General features: G+C 37.4%; 1 protein-coding gene across 1 annotated transcript in view; it reads right to left on the bottom strand.

Annotated features, from left to right (window-relative positions):
* LOC129729971 (cardioacceleratory peptide receptor-like) overlaps positions 1–21,907 on the bottom strand; it is an 80,080-nt gene extending 58,173 nt beyond the window's left edge. The window contains exon 1 of the mRNA XM_055688904.1: positions 20,927–21,907. The gene's annotated coding sequence lies outside the window, so the exon portion shown is untranslated. The remainder of the gene's footprint in view (positions 1–20,926) is intronic.
* Positions 21,908–22,367: the final 460 nt, after the last annotated feature.

Genomic DNA, 22,367 nt, shown 5'->3' with positions numbered 1-22,367 from the left:
ATGTCGAGCAGAGGGATAGGTCAAGCACGCTTTCACGTGCCGGAGGATTAGGTACGCGTGTCGCTTCCCCAGTATTCAAAACTGTCATATTGAAGTCGTCGATCAAGTTACAGATTAAAGAAGATCGGTTGTCGTCGTACAGCGACCCCCATAGCGAACAGTGAGAGTTAAAATCTCCCAAAATCAAAAAAGGTGCGGGAAGCAATTCTGCTATATCAAGGAGTTGCTTCTGTTCAATCCGCGCGGATGGGGGAATATATAACGAAACAAGGCAAAGGTCTTTTCCATTCATATTCGTTTGAATGGCAACAACTTCAATATTCGAGATCGAGGGGAGGTCAATTCTGAAAAAAGAATAGCACTTTTTGATCCCTAAAAGTACCCCTCCACCGTGTGAGTCTCGATCTCGACGAATGATGTTAAAATCGTGGAAATTAAGTTGGTCATTTGAATTGAGAAAAGTTTCACAAAGCGCGAACGCATCACAATTGTATGTGTTTATCAAATGTGAAAATAAATCAAATTTGGGGATGATACTTCTGCAGTTCCACTGTAACACAGTGACAAAATTCCTAACCTCTTTCAACGAATTAGTCATCGAAAGATACGATAGCTGAAATGAGGGGCCAAGTTGCTGTGAGTTGCTTCAAAAAGGTTTTCACTGTTGGGAGAAGGGCAAGAAGAATGTTTTGAAGGGGATCTGGTATGTTGAATGTTTTAAATATCCAGTCCACAATATCAGAGAATTTTATGAACCCTGTTTCTTTTATGTCTTCTGATCGAGAAATGGGTGCCCGAGGGGTTTTTGGTGCCCCAGGAAGCGGTGGGTACTCCTGGTTTGATTTGAAATTAAAACCGGGGGGTACTTGCTTCGGTTTTTCTTCACCGCTTCCTTTTTGTGTTGTCTTATTGGTCATTCCGCTAGGGGTTATCTTACGACCTTTACGAGAAAGATTAGGAGAGTTGAGCATTCTCCTCTTCCTAGATCCCTCTGGCAAGGCATAGGAACACCCTTCGACGGGATCGTCAGATGTACCCTCATCGGTTGGCAAAAAGGAAAAGATGTTTCCTTGTATTTCGAATCCCGTAATGTGTTACTATTCACAAAACTACTAAAACATCAGAAATGTATTTTTTTTTCGGCTCGATTCGCACCAAATTAAAACATAAATTCTTCTGCAAGAAAATATTTGCTGATGTTGAAGGAACAACGAACATTTTATTGAAAAAAAAAAAATTTACAGGCGAATTGAGCTCATGCTCAAAAAGTCAAAATTTTGCATGTATTATATGTATAATATAAATAAATTTCAAAAAGAGTATTTTAATGTGTTTTTCTGTATGCTGAAAATCATCTTCAAACATACGTAGTTTTTAAAGTAATATCTCAACTTTCAGCAATAAGATACCTATTATTTTTCCTCAAATGTCTTTCCTGAACATTAACAAACATTTCAATAAAGAACAATTACATATCATAGCTTTGAATTTCGATTTAGAGGCAAATTGAGCTCAAATATTCACGATTTTGCTTGTTTAACGTAGTGTTGTGAATAATATCTCAACTTTCAGTTATCATAAATCTGTTATTTTTACTCAAAAGTCTTTCCTAAACATAAACAAACATTTTAATGGAAAAAATCATATTTAATAGCTTTGAAATTGGATTTAGAGACAAATTGAGCCTAAATATTCATGATATTGCATGTTTTACTTAGTTTTGTGAATAATATCTCTATTTTCAGTTATCTATTATTTCTTCTCGAATGTCATTCCTGAATATCAACGAACATTTTATTGAAAAAAAATCACGTGTCATCACTTTGGATTCCGATTTAGAGACAAATTGAGCCTGAAAAATTATGGTTTTGCATTTTTCATGTGGTTTTTTGAAAAATATTTAAATTTCAAATAATCAGATACCTATTATTTTTCCCTCAAATATTTTTCTTAAACACAACGTACATTTTATTATAGTAAAAATCACAGATCACTGCTTCAAGTTTTGTTTTAGAGGCAAATTCAGCATAAAAGTCATGATTTTGCATGTTTCACGTAATTTTGTGAATAATATCTCGATTTTTAGTTATGAGATACCTGTTATTTTTTCTCAAATGTCTTTCTTAAACATCAACGAACATTTTGATGAAAAAAGAATCACATGTCATCGCTTTGAATTTTGATATGGAGACGAATTGATTATAAAAAGTCATAATTTTGCATGTTTTACGTAGTTTTGTGATTCATATCTCAAGTTTTAGTGATCAGATACTAATTATTTTTCCCCAAATGTCTTTCTCGAACATTAACAACATTAACAAACATTTTAGTGAAAAAAGAATCACATGTCATCGCTTTGAATTTTGATTTAGAGGCAAATTCAGCACAAAAAGTCATAATTTTGCATGTTTTATGTAGGTTCGTTAATAATATATCAAGTTTTAGTATCTAGATACCTATTATTTTTTCTCAAATGTCTTTCTTAAACATCAACGAACATTTAAATGAAAAAAGAATTACATGTCATCGCTTTGAATTTTTATTTGGAGACGCTTTAATTATAAAAAGTCATAATTTTGCATGTTTTACGTAGTTTTGTGAATAATATCTCAAGTTTTAGTAATCAGATACTAATTATTTTTTCTCAAATGTCTTTCCTGAACATTAACAAACATTTTAGTGCAAACAGAATCATATGTCATCGCTTTGAGTTTTTTTCATTTAGAGGCAAATTTATCACAGAAAGTCATAATTTTGCATGTTTTACGTAGTTTTGTGAATAATATCTCAAGTTTTAGTAATTAGATACCTATTATTTTTCTCAAATGTCTTTCCTAAACATCAGCGAACATTTTCATGTATAAAACCTACATGTCCTACCTTATTATTTTTGATTTAGAACGATTAAAAATGATGATGATTACTGCACACCTCAGAGACTGAGGCAACAATATCAATAAGATCAAACGTTACGGAATTCCATTTTTATATAGTAGATTAATATATCTTTCAAATACTTGCACACATTCGTGTAGTGAAATTCAGCGAATCACGTTTGAAGCAAAAAACCTGGCGTAAACCGGGGTTCTACGTTGACCACTTTGCTTTTCGGTTTTAAGAAATCAACAGATCGTAGCCTGTGGTCAAGAAAAATTAATAGCAATTTCATAAAAAATGCCACATTTATAATATTTATTTTCATTTTAAATTCATTTTTAAATTTAACTGAAACTCTGCACAGATGTTCCAATAGGCTAAACATTTCATTTTGTGCTAATGGTATTATTTTTTTGAATCACGACTAATTTTTGGAAAGAGTGCAAGTAATACAGGTATTATTGAAATCAAACATTTTTAAACCAGAACGGTTTGTTTGGTTTGTATGACGTCTTCAGCAAAATTGTAGTTAATAATTGTGTCTTTTAAAAATAAATATACACGCTTAGCGCTCAAGTCACCCAATCTCAATATGGGTTGCGTCGCGTTGTAGCGAGGACTGGCTTATTAGACCAGCATCGTACCTCGAGACCAACTGGAATATTTTTTAAAGCTTATTCATAACAAAATTTATTATTAAATTAACAAAATGTATTGTAACTAATTCTGATCTTTTTCTGCCTTACAAAAATTGCTATAATTTGTAATAATCAGCAAGTTATTTTTGATATTTTAACTATTAACGAGACCAAGTTTAGAACATCAGTTGATACAAAAAGTTCGTAACAAAATATCAAGATTTGTTATAATCCTGATAGTTTTGACTGATCGGCTTGACATGAAGCTGATCGCCTCATAATGGCCGTGCCGATTTTACCTTGTTCCTATGTTTAGAAGCTGACGTCTTCGCAGATTCCTTTCCGCTCAGTTTCACGAGAATAGCAGGCGAATCCTTTCCAACTTCTCAATCCCAATAGCATGCAGCACTGCTCATAAGGGAGGCAGGTTCGTAGCATTGTGCCAAGGAAGATGGCTTAGTGCCAAACGCAAGGATCTTTACTGTACAGTTTCTATACGGTCAATCCAAATCGCAGCTGCCTGTTGGCTCTTGAGATGACTTCCTCGTAATGGGTCCCGAATGTAAACCGGCTATCCAAAATCACATTTTCACATCGTCCGTAAAGAAGAGCCGTGTACCGTGTGAAAATATAGCATTTACGTCGTTGATGAAGAGTGAGAAAAAAGTGGACTCAGATTGTTCCCTAGCGGCACTTCAAAATAAGTAGTAAATGGCTCAGAATGTGACCCAATAGCAACACATACAACTCTGTCAGTCAGGTATGATCAAAACCATCTCAAACTTTCGAGTGATGAATACCGTCGAATGAATGCCAGCGCTATATTATGCGGGTTCAAACTGATCTTCGCCTGAAACCTCGCAACTTTTGGAATTTCGTCAATTCGAAGAGAAAATTTTCAACAAATCTTTCGAACAAGGCCAATTTCCTGAAATTTGGAAACAATCCTTCAAAAGTATTCAAAAGTGGAGATCGTCGGAACGTGAGGAACTATCGAGGTATAACAAGCCTTTCGGCTGCCTCTAAACTTTTCGAAATAATCGTGAGTACGTTTGTTTTATCCCGTGTAAAGAACTATATCTCTACTGACCAGCACGGTTTTATGCCGGAGCGGTCCGTTAACACCAATATTCTCGATTTTACATCGACATGCATCTCCAACATAGAACAAAAAGCTCAAGTTGATGCAATATACACGGACCTGAAAGCTGCGTTTGACAAAATTGACCATTATATACTGCTGGAGAAAATTTCGCGACTCGGTGCCTCTCAGAAGTTTATTGCATGGTTGAGCTCCTATCTACGAAATAGAGTATTGCGCGTAAAACTTGAAAATTGCTGTTCATCTCAATTTACGAATAACTCAGGTGTCCCACAGGGTAGCAATATGGGCCCTCTACTTTTTGCATTGTTTTTTAATGACGTGACCTTGCTGTTAGGTGTTGGTGTAAAACTGGTATATGCTGAAGACCTGAAATTATTCCTCGAAATTTGTACTGTTGAGGACTGTCGTCGTTTGCAGAAGCTTTTGGACATATTTGTATGCTGGTGCCGTAGAAACTGGTTGTTTCTGAGTGTCTCCAAATGCCGCGTTATAACTTTTCATCGCAAGTTGAATCCAATTGTCTTTGACTATCATATCGATGATCAGGAACTTGTGAGAGTAGATCAGATCAACGACCTTGGAGTTTTATTGGATTCGAAACTCTCTTTTAATTTGCATCGGTCGAACATCATTGCTTAAGCATCACGTCAACTTGGATTCATCTCTAAAATTGCTCGTGATTTCAACGACCCTTACTGTTTAAAAGCTTCATATTGTTCGTTGGTACGACCTCTACTTGAAAACGCAAGCATGATCTGGTGCCCCAATCAGCTAGTATGGACCATTCGTATCGAACGTGTGCAGAAAAGGTTCATTCGTTTTGCATTGAGGAATCTACCTTGGCGTGACCCAATTAACTTGCCTCCGTATCCGGATCGCTGTCGTCTACTTGGACTCGACACTCTTGAACGACGCAGGAAAATTGAACAAGCACTTTTTATAGCTAAAATTATTAATGGTGAAATCGACTCCCCGAAAATTTTGTCGCTGCTAAACTTTCGTGCTTCGCAACGCAGCCTCCGATCTACTGGATTACTACAACCTAGTTTTCATCGCACTATGTTTGGATACAACGAACCGCTTGCCTCCTGCATTCGCACGTTCCTTAAAGTTGAAGACCTATTCGATTTTGGTGTACCGTCATATAAGTTAAGACAACAACTTGCTAACTGTAGACTTTTATGAAACGTTCATTTTTATCATTCATGTCAACCTAGGTTAGATGAATTAATACAAATACAAATACAAAATAAGCACGGCAGAAATCCTCAGTTTATCAACCTTTCGATGAAGGGTGTCATTGTTAACACGATCGAACGCCGCCTTGAAGTCTATGAACACAGAATCTACTTACAATCTCGCGGCCACACAACGTAGAGAACTGAAACAGATTGGTTGCGACAGATCTCTTGAGGTAAAATCCATACTGGTCATACGAAATATAATTTTTACATGTTTCAAACAGCACTGTTTTAACTACCATCTCGAAAACTTTAGAACAAACACATGATAATGTCATTCCTAGATAGTTAGCAAAGTCACATTTGTCCCTTATTTATAAATCAGTGTGCAATAATGTTTCTCATCGTGCAGGAAACAATCCGTGTTGCAAGGAGAGATTTTCAACATTGATGACGGGATCCCATCTGGTCCTGGACAAGTAGAGTGCTTCAACTTCTGTATCGTGCTCAAAACGTGCTCTCCTGTGACTCGGAGTACTCCACAATCAAAGCTATCCTGCGAAGTATAACATTCAGAGAAGGATGATCCTGGTCATTATACACCAAAGCTTCGTCAGCCTCTATCACAGAGCAGTTTTGAAGTGAGCCGGCACTTCGCAAGTACTTGGTCAAAAGTTTTGGAGCGAGACTTCTCGATTATATTTGTCTGTGTCAAACCATGGAGACCGAATGCGTCGTACAGAGCACTTCTGGCAACAGTCCACGTGTTCTTCCAGGTTCAACGACAAGTCTACTCCCATCCGATGGTACTCAGTTCTCGATGGTTGTAATCCCCAAATAAAGAATGTCCCAAATGTCGTGTGGATTTGAGCCGTTGAGAGCAAAAGTGGTACATGTGCCATTAGGTAAATTTTTCAGGAGACGCGATAAACGAAAACACTCAAATAGTAAATTATTTTCAACAATTTTTTTAACATAACTGCACTAAATCATTGCTGGAAAGGCTTCAAAAGACGGTACATGAAAACATAACGAGTTCTGGTTGAGAAACTTACACAAACTTCAATGGAAAAACATGTACCACTTTTGTTCTATGGGAAAAATAATGACAACCAGAAAACGTTGAGAGTAAAAGTGGTACATGTCCAGTGTGAGCATGAATGATGCATTATAGCTCTCTAATCTGAAGACATAGAACATTCATGTCTTCAGCAGAGTTGTCCAAGTGATTGAGTACTATTGAATGATGATCTGTTTGTTAAGGAATTCTGTCTCTTCGTGGCGCTAGTGTATATGTATTTGGTAACAGCATACGATTTGATACTGAAATAGGTGAAACACTAGCGCCAAGTAGTGAGAAATTTCCAAAGCAGACAGATCTTCATCTGAAAGTACTCAATCACTTGACCAACTTTGCTGAAGACATGATTGTTTTATATCCTAAGATCCTCGACTTACAATTCATCTAACATGCACAGACTGGACATGTACCACTTTTGCTCTCAACGAATTGGTGATTATATTATTTATCAAAAATTGTTTTGGCTATAACTTTGGTTTAGGTTGTCAGATCTCGGTTTTTCTTGGACATACTAGTACATTACTACGTTCTGCATCAATTTATGCAAAATACCTAAAAAGTGCAAAAATGGCACATGTACCACTTTTGCTCTCAACGGCTCATTTAAGTGTGATAAGCCAATAGAGTCAGACTGTTTTTGAATAGCTTCGACATCATTTCGCCGCTTAGGTGACGAATACAGCACTCCAACACATACAGATGAATTATCTCGTTTGATATTCTCCCACAGTTGCTCGAACGTGTTGCTTATCGGAGCTGGATCGATGCAGCAAGAGTGTCTGGACAGGGTTGATATTTGTTGACACTCTTGAGTGAAAACGAAAAAAAAGCATCCATAAACGTTATTTTTTTTTCAATCCTTTCAGAGTTCTCCTTTCCCGCTTTTTGCATGAAAGTGAACTGTCAAAACACCTCATTATATTTCATGCGATGAAAGCAAGACAACAAAATCAGTTTATCAGTTAACGAAGATTGTCAAGGCATTGGTCAGTGTCAGTGAAAAAGTGTTTCGGTGAGGTTTACTTTGGTTGAGTGGACTGTTTGTTTTTCTTTTTTGCTTTGAAGTGAAGATCATTTGGTTGGATTTGTCGTCAAATTTTATTCCGTAACCGTGAACAATGCGCGCGATCTATTTCATCTGAGTATAACAGCACGTTACTAGGACAAAAATCTAGTGTATCTGAAAGAGTGCTGCGATCATTGGAAGTGAAAATTGAAAATGATTGGCTGTAATTTTCGAAGAATTTTGCTGGTGAAAATGTCTTTTATCAGCACTGGTCTGGAGGGAACGGCTATTCAGACCCCACCACCAGGCGGTTTTCGACTGTTAACTCTACTGCAATCCGTTCGATAAATGAGCTTCCAAAAAGCTGGGAAAATAGAATGTTTTCGTCCAGCCATTTCTCCGTTAGAACGATAACGTCGTGCTCAGAGTCTTAGGCAGCAAGGAACAAAACGAAAGTTGGACTGTGCGTAACCACATCAGAGCATTCAGAGCAACTTTTGTACTGTTTCGAAACCAGTACAACTAATGTGTGTTGTTCGTAACGCATTTGGTGCTCTAACGAATGTTCAATGTATTGGACGGCTCAAAATCAAAACACTTTTGAAGTATTGACCGGTGCTAGTATTGCCATGATGATTTGTACTGGTATTGGTAATATTTTTCAAGATGCTGTTATCATTACAGGAGTGCAAGCAGTGATCAATACTGATGATCATGGTATTGACTAGGTTAATGCAAATATGAAATGATCGAATCACTATCATGAATCCGGTCATTGTAAAACATCATCGAATCAATAACAATTAATAAGACATTGGATTCGTTAAAAACATTTGCATTTAACAACGACTGTGGTTTTATTCATATGCATTCGGTTCCACGTGACTGGCACCAGCGTCAGTAAATTTTGTTGCAACAAGGCGCTCTTGGCTGTTTCAGTTGCTGACGGTAATAAGGGATGCACGAGTCTTTGATACGCACCGACTCGCGAAAGTAACCAGGGGTTTTTGGAGCGCTTCAAAAGTGAAGTCTACCGAAACACTACGATTTTGTATGTATTTGACATATTCTGCTTTCTATCTCTGTCAACGTATTCATTACGCAACTGTTGCGTTAGTCTTTTGACACGATTGTTGTACAAAGCCAGAGCATTCAATGTGCATTTTGAGAGGACACATCGGTTGATGTAAGCTTGAACTTTTGCGTGAAGAAAGTGTCGATTTTTGTCTATAGTCCACGTTCGTTTTGGTAGAAGATGTGTATCTCTTCTGGCTGCAATGACACAACTGCGGAAAAGGGATTTAAGGCTTCCATCTTACCAATCTCGTTGCGTCCCAATAGTTAGAATACAGAAAGGATGATGTTTTGTGAACAGTTTATTCCGACATTACTTTTTCGTCATGGAGTCCTGGGAAATTGGTCGATGTCTGATCGGTGATTGGAAATGGTTGAAGATCTGCATTTGATAATTGAAGAGGCTTCCAAAATTTGCAGCATTATTGTTGTCTCTAAACTCGCGGAACAGCATTCCTCTTGGCTACGTTCAAGTTGCAGCGCCTTCGATTTTAGGTCAGCACTTATGCCAACTTTGAATAAAATGAATGATTTGATATCCTTCCCCTTAGCCACTGTAACCTTTAGAGAAGGTTCCACCGTATAGCAATGCCTAGGTGACAGTATTGTTATGCTATTATTCTAATATATGTGGTTAAATGTAAATATCTTGTCAGAAATCATTTGGATTATATAAATAATAATAGTAATCTCGTCCCGTTTAAATAACATTTGCTAATGGGCCTCCGAAATAGTGCGTCGTTATCACGTCGATTTAGACACCAGAGCAAAAAGAGTCGATGTGCATGAAACCATTCACTATTACGGACGGCCAATCAGGAGTAAGTAGGTTTTCGAAAATCGAAGCAGTAGGGATGTTAGGCGACTCACTGTTTCAACTCTACTCAACAATAAACCAAGACAACAACCTCCGGTGACGCCAAAAATCGACTCTGTTCAGCAGGCAGCGTGATCGGCTAATGCAGAGAGACTGGACACGGACGCGAGGAACGCATACTGGAGAGAACCCGATCAGGTCAAGGTTCCAGAAGGTTCCAACGATTATAAAAGGAGGATCTCAACGTGAAATCGAGGAGACCGTTTGAAGCCATAAAGGTAATTGGTCAAGTTGAAGTTTCAAGAAGTTATACCAGACGAAGTTTCTTTTCTGGTTAGATTTGCAAGTGCTAACAACAGCGCCAAGTCAGTCCGCGTGTGAAAGTGGTTTAGTGCAGTCAGTGCCGTTAGAGAGCCTATCTACCGCCTAGAATTCCGGATCCGAAAACTACCAACCAAAGGGGCTCCCGGACCGCATTACCTGCCCCCTCGTGAAGGAAGCACAAAGAGCCACGTGCTCCACTTTAAAGGCTCAGCACCGCCGTCGCTGCTGCTGTTTTCAGTACCGCCGCCGCAGACATCATCATCACCATCGTGGCAATCATCATCGTCGTCACCGCCATCGCCGTCACCGCCACCTTCAAGCGCCTGCTATTTGCCGCCCGTAGGGATCAGTGAGTCGAACCAAATACAACTTTTTGTAGTTTTCTAAATAAATTAAATCAGTACGTAATATTCATTTTTTTTTCTTATTTCGGACGATTGCGATCACTTCCATGGCGTGCTCGCGTTTGCCGACCCAGTTCACAAAATTTAATTAGAGTCTCGTCCGACGGGGCAGACGACACCACCAAATAGTTTTTTTTTTCATTTGTTTTGAATTAGAAGTGGATAAAACGAGTACGTTTTTACTAGTTCTATGAGCCATTTACGAAACAACCTAACAATAACAACAATAGTATTGGACTTAACTTTAATTTTTCGTAATTGTAAAATTAAGAAGATTGTAGGAAGTAATATAAAAATTATTAAAACGAAATTCGAGTTCTAGCTAAAAGAGGATGCATTTATAAATTATCTCACATCATCTAATTCGCTCTCGGATTTGATAAGGGAAAATTGCAGAGAATGTGACCATCTACTATATATATTCTACTTAGTAATTTTGGCAAGATTCAATCTTAATTTCAAAATTCTATTCATGTAAAAGAAGCTATCAATAAACAACTGAATATTTCAATATCTATTCTACATCACAGCAAATGTTCTACCTGATTACCTAATCCAAATCATCTCCGTACCGCCTCCGAAATAAAAACAATCATGCAAACGGTTCTCAATTTGATTAATCGTTTCTCTAATGATGCAATGGGACTGTATTTATGTCGTGCAGTGAAAACACGCTGAATCATCTCCGCGTGTAAATTTAATTTAATCTTTCCACAGCAGGCGCATCATAAGCAGACACGGGAGTCGCTACAGCCGGCAACCGTCGCGTTGTGTCCATCGCATTCGTCATTTTCATTCCACTGCTGCTCCATTTCGGTTTATCGAAATCAATCGTGGCAATGGTTTACCGCGTGGATTTCGGTAGCAGGCCCAACAAATTACAAGATGGTGCAGAAGATGATTTGGGCGTGCAAGGTGGTATTAATTTTCCGGGGAAAATGGACGTGCCTTGATTAATCGCACCATTTGGCCGAGACCAAAGTCCTGGAAAAGAATAGTAGATCTATCGAATTTGACTGGCTGTGTTTATACGCTTCAGTATTTCGCCGAAAATGAGTAATATCAAATGGGTGTTTCTTTTTATTACTTAGTTGCTTAAACAAACTAGCGGCACATTGCTTACGTTGAATACAATGTGAAAAGACTACTTTTCAGTCACGTTTGTTTTAATTTAATGGAATGTTTACTGACATTTTGATTTGGAAACGAGTGCAAAGTCATCCAAATAATTTATATCAATTCTACACATTTATTTTTTTTTTTATTCTCGCTTATTTTCCGTCGGTCTATCTCCGCCACTGTTGTAGTGCCAATAACCGACGCCCGGGGAGACGACTCCACCCAGGACCCTAACTTACGACCCGTAGATTAACGGACCGGCGCCAAAGGCTTTACTTCCTCATGGAAGGCGTGATCCTGGAGATTTTTTGCCTCAGAAAATCTCCCGGTGTCGGCTAAGATTGAATCTAGACCAGTTGGATTGGTTGTGAGTGGATCACGCCACCCCACAACCATCGACACCTTGAGATTCGAACCCAGACGTCAAGCGTGGTTGGCGGAGGCGTTACCAACCACGTTAGGCCCCCACCTAATTCTACACATTTGGAATAATCGAAATAATTAGGTATATAGTCAGTATCGAAATATTTCATATTATCTATTTTACAAGACTTTCGGAGAACAGAATTTCAACTTCACAATATTATCTTGGTTCAAAAAAAAAAATCAAATCACTAGGATTGTATTAAAACTAGGATTCAAATGTATGGAGGTGTCATGATTTCATTTCTCTACACAGCTCAATATTCTTGCAATTACGATTCTGAATAACATAAACGAATATATAAGCCTATTTAGAAAAAAAAAAAACAGTTACAAACAGTAATCCAATTTGATTTAAACGAAGTAAGTTATTGAGATTGGAATTATGTTGTTCATGTCCGCATGGGTTGTAGCTAAAAAGGTACACGTACACCTTTTGTTTATAGTATAGACATTCTCTGACTTCGAATGATGTAATGATCCAAAGTCTAATTAGTAGAATTTTAAAAGATCTATATGTTACAAACTTCCAATGATCTATAACTTCCAAACTATCGCCAAAATTTAGTCCACTCAAGTGTTCAAATACCATCGTGATCTTGGGAACAATCCAATAACACTCTCGTCCAAATTGCTAATTTATTGCATTTAAAACCTGATGACATCGAAGCAACAAAATAACACTCGAAATCGGTAAGTAGCAGGTAAAAGCGAATACCGAAACAAATGATTTTCTTTTTGTGTGTGAATGGGTAAAATGCTCTCAAATGAGTTCTTCGAACAAACCGATCAAATATAATATAATATCACTTGTTAACCTGAAACACGTTTTCCCCGAACTTACCCTTCGCGTAAACTACAAAACAAAAAAAACATCAAACTGCTTCGTGGCCGTCTGGCATAAAATGCAAAAAACGAAGATTATTCTCAGTGCAGGCTGGCCATGTGTCAGCCCGACAAAATACAAATGGCTTTAATGTTTGCATTTTTCGTTACATTTCTTTCGCATTTATTCACCAAACAAAGCCATGGGATCATGGACGTAAATATTCGAAGAGTTTTCGTCGTGGTGTGTTGTCTCAGGTAACTTGTGCTTTTATTAGCTCAGTTAAAATGAAATTTCGCCTCCGACAGGTCACGAAAGTTCAAATACTGACAGGAATAATATGCAAAATCAAATTGCCCTTGTTGTTTTTGTACATATGGTCCATATTACAGACTATTGCATTTTGATACCTAAAAAGTTGCGTGTGTGAGGGACAAGTTATTTTATCGTTGCATATACTCTGCACGTGGAATATTCAAAAAATGACAGCTTATAGCTCCAATACGAACCGTGTAGCAATAAAATAATAACATGGTTTTCTAGAGATGGGAAACCCGCGATATTTTAATATCAAATCTAACAATCCTTTCATCCATCCCAGAAAACACATTGAAGCTACACATCGAACGGCTAATCCCAACCAGTGACGTAAAATTTCTTGTCAACTTCAATAGATCAATAGATCTTAAAATGGAAGTTACATGATTATAATTTGTTGTAAATATCAAATTTAAATATTTACCAATTTGAAAGATTTTACTATCTAACGCAAAATTACTTTCAATACTCCATATAATCATCTCCGGCTCATCTAATTAAAAGGCTTAACCTCCAAGACACTATTTCAGCTTGCTTTGCTGTACCTTCATGGAGGTACTTAGAAGGCCACCGGAATCACCATACTTGCCTTTGCAAAATAATCAAAGCCTCTCTAATTCAGTCTTTCAAAGTTAATTAAAATTTATCATAAATTGTCATTAGCTTGAGTCTGACATTTTCCGTTATGCACAGTGTAAAAATATTTTTTTCAACTGGGCAGAATGATGCGTATTCGTAAACGTAAACGAGTGTTGTACCAAGCTGTGTGTAGTATATGTATCAACTTATCATAATCGTCAGATTTACGTATTCAAATTAAATTATACTAATAAATTTGAGACACTCAAGTAGGTATTTCTCTCAGGTCAACATGATAAAGAAAGTGGGTGCTGGTAAAACACAAATAAAATCGTTCAACCGTTCTAGTGAAAGGTGTACACTTCTTTGTTACAGAAGCTAAGGCTATTCCAAGGCCGAAAAATCCATTCCAGCTTTAAAATATGTAAATAGGCACCGTCTCACTTTTTACTGCCTTCATTTCCAATATCGAACTGTCTGTCTCTGGTAAAAATTGAAGAGGAAATTTATTAATAATATCGTATCGGCTAAGCCTAGTTCAACAATTCAGTCAAAAAGGGGTAGTTTGCAATTATGAACCTTCTTATATATGGGTCAGCCGAAGCTTAAATGTAGACATTTAATAATAAAAAGACTGTGGCCTTTGAGTTGATTCCTTTTTGAGGTTGGTCCTAACGTAAAGATAAAGCATGTAAATTTAGGGCAATATTCGGCCATTTTCGTGTCAATAGAATCTGAAAGTTTGGATCCCTCATCTGACCGTGAATCCAATGAGGCCGGAAATGTTTATGATGAAAATTCGATTCATTATTTCTAAATTGAATTCTAAACAACATACCAAATGTGTCAAGAACGGCTCTCCTTTACCCAAATAGGCAAAAATTTGATCAATGTCGAAATTTCTAGCCAAGAGGCGTTTTGTAAGCTTACAATGTAATCTTGACAAAAAGAAATAAATATATATAGGGAATGGGACTTCTGTATGTAGAGCACACAATGTCATTACAACATAAATGCATAAACATTCCCAACGGTAACAAAAGTAAGATAAGCATAGATTTGAAAACATTTGTTTGATAAAGATCACAAAAAAAATATAAATAAACCAAAATACATGATGATGCGCAATCGATCCAAAATATAATGTTTTGCAATCGTGTCGTGACGACATGATTGACACAATCATAGTTCCTCAATTCCAAGGAACCATACCGTATCGTAGGTTTCTTGCGATGTTGCTCAAATCTATTGTTTTTAGTAAATGTAAATTCAAAAATGGATAAACGTATTTTTTACCACTATCTTTCTATTCATTATACAAATATAACTCAAAAATGTGTCATTATTCCGAGAGCCACATTATATATGCTATTTGACTGAGCAAAGTCAGAATGTGTAATTAATAGTTCTTTCTTTTATTAATTTCATTTTTTGAATCCTGCATAAAATGTTGGTCAAGTTAATATGAAAAAAACTCTTTACTCCCATACGGCTACGCAGAAAAATCTCTCGAGAATAGAAGAGCCATCACATTTTTAAGCATACTCATTTCGAACAACAATCGCGAAACATTAATGACACCATATAGAGAACTGAAGCGATTCTTGACAGCAGACATTGAAAATGTCAAAAATTTCCAATTATTTCCACTTAAACATTGCTACCTACATAACAACCAAATTTCATATATGTTGCTGATTGGATATCCCACGCATAAACGTTAACAAATAAGCGTACTCTTTTGTTATTTCCAGCCATTTTCTGTGAACAAGTTTAAGTTATTAATATCGCCTTGAATACCAGCAGCTGATTAAGTGCATTTGTTCATTTTAATTTTTAATTATATATTATCCATATGTAAACCACTTTTGTAGTCAAGGGTATGGCCTCACACCAAAGTTCGACACTAACAAATCAAAGAGAGAGAGAGAGCGCGAGAGAAAGTTACGTAGCGGCGCAAATTGAATCTCAATGAGGCAAATTTTGAAGCAATTAAGTAACGCTACCTATACCTCTTTCCAAAGCCAGTATTTAAATTCAAAAAGGGTTGCTACCACAACAGCGGTTTCAAAAGGGTCGGCAATGAAGCTGTCGGCAGCAGCGGAAATAAAAAATTGTCCTATTGTCTTTCTCGAACAGGGATTCATTTTATTTAACGACAGTTCGAAACTATTCGTTAGTATGGAATTCAGGAAGAACCCGTCTATCCCAATGAGAGCAGTTGCAATGAAATTAAAAACAATTTCGTTTTGTAACAGCTTATTAAGCTCTAGTTCAGTTGAATTTTACTTCATAGGTTGTAAATCAACAAAACTGTTTGTTGGGTAGTCCACAAACATTTCACACTCATTTCAAGTGACAATCATTTGTTATCCAGCCAAGGTGGCCAGAAAAAAAATCACAAGGGTTGTATGCAAAGTCACGACCGCAAGGTTGACGTAGAACTACATAAGGTTGTTTGTTAAATTACTTGTATTGAATATATTTAAAATTTTGTGCAAAACAGGAGTTGAGGTGCTATCGAATTTCAGTTAGCACATACATCACTGAACAGGAATGAAACAAACACTATACACCGCAAACAAGTTTCAACAGTCTGAGTGCATGTAGGTTAAAATAACGCTGACTTTTTATTCTAGCGCCTAACGAGAATATATTAAATCTTGAATAATTTGTTTGTTGTCCTTATAAAGACAGTTGTTGTTTAATTTCATATCGGATTTAATGTTGATAACATCGTTGAAAGCTGTTTTACCCTAAAAATTTGACGGCCCATATATTTTGAATGCCAACATTCCAAAACGTTTGTGTGTTGTCATAAAACGGCAACTTTTCATTAGAGGAAGCGCCGACTAATGTACTTACTATTGGTGCTGCTCGCTACTGCACAAAGGCAGCTTTTACTAGAGGAAGTGCCGCTGCACCAGAGGGCGCTGCCAATATCGCTGCTGATACCATTGCTGCTACTGATGCTATCTGCTGCCACAGCTGCTGTTTAGTAAGAATTGTTCCAGTCGCTGTCTAGAACTAATATGAGCAGTTTCGGCTGAAACAAGCTCTTATATAGGCCAAATAGTACATTCCGAATTACTAGGTCTATAATTTTGTCGACCGTGCTTGGGAATCCAATCGACCACCCAGAGGTCGAATTTTGCGTTTTGACAAGGCTTGACAATTTTCAATAGTACAATAGTTCGAATAATAAAATTACAATTTTCTGCATTTGGTAGAAGATTTTCCAATCTATTGCTGCAAGAAGGAAATCCATCGAAAACTAACCGATTTATTATTACAAAAGTTCACATCAATAGACAAAGTAATCCTAATTCCCTTACAAAAATAAACCGATTTATTGGCATTTAGATTTTCATTTTACATCCCTATGAAGCTGAGTATGTAACCGAACTTCCTGAGAGGCGTAGTCCTACGTCAAAATATTCAAAGATTGCTTTAACAAAAAAAAATATCTGCATTACTCAGAAACTCCATTGAAAAACTAAGAATGTAGTCCTACGGAAAAACCGCAAGCGATCTGCACCCGCTTCCAGTTGACCCCGCATTAGCAGCATTACTTCCACACTATTGCTCTTTCGCTTATATTTGCATAAATCATTTTCACGACAATTCGCATTACTTTTAACTTCGAAGACCGCATATAAAACCGAATGACCAAAGTTTTTCAACCAACGGTTGTTCTCACACCATTGTGGTACAGTCGCATGTGGATCTCTATTTTCAGCCAGACAATTACTGGAGTGGTAAAAGGATTGGAAACGCTATGTGAGATTGCAAGTGAGAATGTCAAACTAGCTGTAAAAAACCAATGTCACTGGTGAAGCTAACTGAATTATGAAGCTGCGAATTCGGTTTGACATGAGCGACAAATGAAACACGTACTCCACTCATTGATTCACCAAGATATACATATATTCATGTATACATAGTCTTGGTTCGAACTTCCGTATGCACGGTTTCTAGTAAACTAAACTCTGCATATCGTCCTACCACATCCTAACTTACTAGAATCCTTCTCATTGCTGTGGACGCAAAGTTCATGTTGAATAACTATATGATGACTCTCTACAATGTTTGCTATCCGACTACTTCTCTGTTTGTTTCAATCGTTGATTCCATAAACAAACATAGAGCCCCCGTTGAGCTTAGAAGGTAGAGATTTCACATCAGTGGCGGATTATTTTTCAAATTGCAAACAATTTCCCATCTGTTAGAGCTTAGATACGTAATCGATACGTATCGAAAAATACAATCCACCCAACGATGCAAAAAATCTTCATTGTTCTTCCAATCAATTTGAGCTTTTCAAATTTTATACAACATCATCTATTTAACGCAAGTTGTGTACAACATAGGAACGGTTATTTACTATGATTTCGAGGACAACGTTTGAAGATTTCCCCAAGCTACTGTTTACTCGTGTTTTGTTTAATTTTAAAAACGAAGTACGATGCTGACACAAACTGTTTTAATTCCGATTGGAAGAGGCTGTTAGTGTCAGTAGGATCGTAGCATTAAAGGGTTTTACGGTCAAAAGTTGGTCAACTTCAATTTGTCGTATTACTTTTATCGTGTATAAAAATACGCATGAACCATGAAGTGTACCAGGTGTACAAGTCGGCGGAAGAAAAAAAAATATAAAAAACTTGATGGGTCCCTGCCAAATGCTCCAAAAAGAGTTTCTGCTCTAAATGATTAAATGAAATTAAATTTATTTCCACTTCTCACTCAACCATTACCAAAAACATTGCTAAATAGCAGTGGAAATAATTTTGGCCAGGTTTCAAAAATTGTAAGAGTTAGCACATTTGTTTTCAATTGCACTAAATCTACCCATTTTTTAAAAATCGGTTGAGACTATACTTTTACCCATATTTTGTTTGATTTGGTGAGAATATTCCAATTTCGATTCCACGATATTCGGTTCATAAGTTCTATAATTTTGTTTTCGAACAACAAACACTTGTTGTTGATCGAAGCACGATATTTTAGATGAAAATCACAGAGAGTCATAAAGATACGATAAAAATCATGCGATAGGCACAATTTTATCCCGTTTCAATATATTGCGAAATCCACAATAATATGTTTTATAAAATTAGTGATACAAAATATATTTAATCTCTTAATATAGCAACAAAAAATAACAATCGAAATAAGGTACATCAAACACTTTTTGTTAAACTTTATTGGACACAGATATTGTATCATTTATGGTACAAAGTATGTTTTTAACCTTAAAGCTTTGTGTACAGAAATTTTAAAAAATCATTTCGATACAAAAAATCGTCGCCTTACTTCCGAGGCGGTGACTCCACGCAGGGGCCAAACCTATGACCCGTAAACTAACGGACCGGCGCCAACGTTTTCACTTCCACATGCGACGTAAGGCGCAAATCTAGAGACTTTTCGTAACGAAAAATCTTCCGGTGTCGGCTTAGACTGGATCTGGACCAGTTCAGTTGGTTGGTATGAGGGATTTAAGCCACCATACAACCATCGACACCAGCTCGGTGTGAATATTGTTGTTTTTTGTCATTAAATCACATGAAACTTAAGATCTTTTCCAAAATAAAAAGAAAAAAAAATACATCTTTTATAATTTTGAATATATCTTTTAAGTAAGATTCATTACAAGTAAAATTTAGACCATATTCATATAGTCCAATTATAGTTGGCATTTGGAGATTCGACAGTAAACGCAATCGCTGCCACAACAGCCGATACAATAACATGTTTCTAAAGTAGGGGTACTGGGGGTAAGCCCGGCACTGAGGGTAAGACCGTCACCCCTAGGATTTTACTATAAAACGCTAATTAACTGTGTTTTGGAATATGTGAAGTGTTGGTATTTAATATTTTAGACTTTTTAAGACACATCGAAGCCACCGTGAAACGTCAAACGTCAAAATAATAGACAAAACATACGCTACTGCAGCTGATGCGTAAACGGATGTAATTTTTCGTGAGTGGAACTTAAGCTTTCATTCATTTGAAAAGACTAAAATAATTTTTCGTTGCTCTACAATTTATTGCCTGTATTGTTAGCAATCGCAGGAATTCGATCTGAGGTAAATTGAAGCGATAAATTTGAAGAAATATTTTTTTTAATAAAATGTGTGCTGTCGGGGTAGCACCGTCACCCAGTGAGTGGGGTAAGCCCGACATGGTCAGAGGCTAGTTGGATGTTACTGACACATATTTCTCATCTATTACCGATGTCTCGCTAATAAATAAATTAATTAATCGACTTAGAACCATGCACTCAAGCTCTTCTGTGATTTATGAATGATTCCAAGAGTTATTAGAGGTGCCAAATGTACTGAATCAAGTCACAAAACTGACGGCTTTCCCGGTGGTATTTGGAATATGCTCCGGTGTGGTCAATGTGATCCTGGCTTCGATTAAACTAGTTAATAATATCATTTAAAGTGCCACATGATAGGCTTGCCGAGTATCAAATTGTTTCTTTGTTTATATATAATGTTCACCGGAACTTGTTCCGGCAATCTGCCCAGAACCAGCTAACCGACAACAACCAAATTCAACAGTAACATACAGAAATGTAAGATTTCCCATTCGGCGGTTTCCGAATTCAAATTGGTTCAGTTAATTCGAGTTAATTCATGAACAAACTTAGGTGCCGGTGTTACCCCCAAGGGGTGCCGGTTTCACCCGCACTGATTGCTAAACGTCATTTTTATCTTAGTTTCAAAACTTCACTATTCCTTGTAAAATAACAGTTTGAAAGCACTGAAAACCTTCATATCTTGTAGAAAACAATCTGGGCAATGATTCTGTGAAGGAAAAATAACAATATTCCCACAAGTGCTGCTAAAGAATCATTTTCCTTAGGGGGCCGGGCTTACCCCCAGTACCCCTACGGTTTTCTTGCTCCGAGAGGTTCGAGTAATAATTGCTGTAAATTGTTTTTTCTTAACAATGGAAATTAACCTCCGCGTATCTCCGAAAACCTATGCCGCGAGCAGGCTAGCGGAACAAACTTTATCGTAAAAATTACGCTCGTATGCGGAAACATTAAAACTTTTCATCCCTAAGTACTTATTTCACTTCCGGATATATCAATTATCTTATCTGGTAAACAGTAAGGCAACAGTTAATTTATAAATTAAACTCACTCATATTTTCGGACATTATTACTTCATTCCGACCCGGGAAACTGAAGGCTGTTGCACTCACGAAAGCATTAACATAAGACACAGTATCCTCCGGTTCCGCCCCAGAACAGCCCTCCAAATGCAAAATTTATTTTTTCCGCACTCTTTAGTTTGCCTTCACACGATATTCACCTCACACTGAATTCGTTGACTATAACACCGTCCGCCAATCCTTCCGATGCAGGCCTATGTAATTATGATTCAATGAACGCGCGTATCAACACAGAATAAATAAACATCGTTTACACGCTAAACACTCCATTATCACAGTCTAATAATTTATGAGCGCAAATTTTCCTAATTGATTCCGTTCACTGTTTCATCTTGATCGTTAATCATTTCTTGCCGTTACCTACCAGTTTCTTTTCTTTTTATTTTCAAGAAAACTCACACGGTCTAGATATTAAGTACTCTCACCATACAGCAATCTTTGAACCCCGAAACAAGTTTCATCCAACATTGCTGAATAGAGTTCTATAATCGATCATTTATACATTTCTATAGTATCAATTACAAATTGCTGCTCTTGCCGGATCTAATGGCTTTTACGACCGGTAGAATCGATTTCGTTGTAAAAGCATGCTCGATTATAAAAAGCAAAGCGGTCGAATTTTCCCCCCACTAAGGCAATGACCGTTCCACTAAAGCACTGTTTATCCGTGGCCTTGGTAGAAAACTTAAAAACCAACCGTCGACAAAGGCCGCAGAATCTGGACTGGCACACTGCTGGTGCGGTACACAGCTTTGGACCACTGAATGTCCGTCCGTCAATTCTTTCGCGGGCCGGTGATGTTGCCGGTTGACATGGGTTGACCAGAAATCGCTTCCCAACAGCAACGCGAGTAAGAGAGAGCGGGTCTGAGAGAATGAGTCAAAAGAACCCATTCAATAAAAAGCAAACGACACAACCCAACAGAATCGACCGACGTCTTTATTCCTTGATCCCACGACAGCAACTGATGATTTTCGCCGTCGCTCTGCCGGTTCAAAACAAACAAATCGCTGCTCTACTGCTTTTCCTGTAACCACACTCCACCTAGCATCCCCACATGGATATGAAGAAGCATGGGGAAACACTCTGCGGCACATCAAGCAGTAAGTATTCGGCAGCAACCAGCCGGAGCTAAAGAAGCGGAGTAACACAAAGTCGAGCGTCGCGCAGATGAGGATGCTACTACTGCTGCTCTTTCCCGCAATTTCTCGAATCGTTTTCCATTCAGCCGGCATTACTCTACTGTGTATACGCACCTACAGCTAGTTGTTGATTCGATATCCAATTAGCACGTATCAATATGCAGATCGATAGGATTTTGACACGGATTACATTTACTTTGAAGTTGTTTAGATTTTGTTTACACAATATGTGCTAACACGAACAAGTGCCATCAAGTAACATTGACCA

Source organism: Wyeomyia smithii, chromosome 3 (genome assembly GCF_029784165.1).
Source record: "Wyeomyia smithii strain HCP4-BCI-WySm-NY-G18 chromosome 3, ASM2978416v1, whole genome shotgun sequence".
NCBI classification, from domain to species: Eukaryota; Metazoa; Arthropoda; class Insecta; order Diptera; family Culicidae; genus Wyeomyia; species Wyeomyia smithii.
Note: the sequence above shows the minus strand (reverse complement) of the source record. Positions and strands in the feature narration are given on the sequence as shown.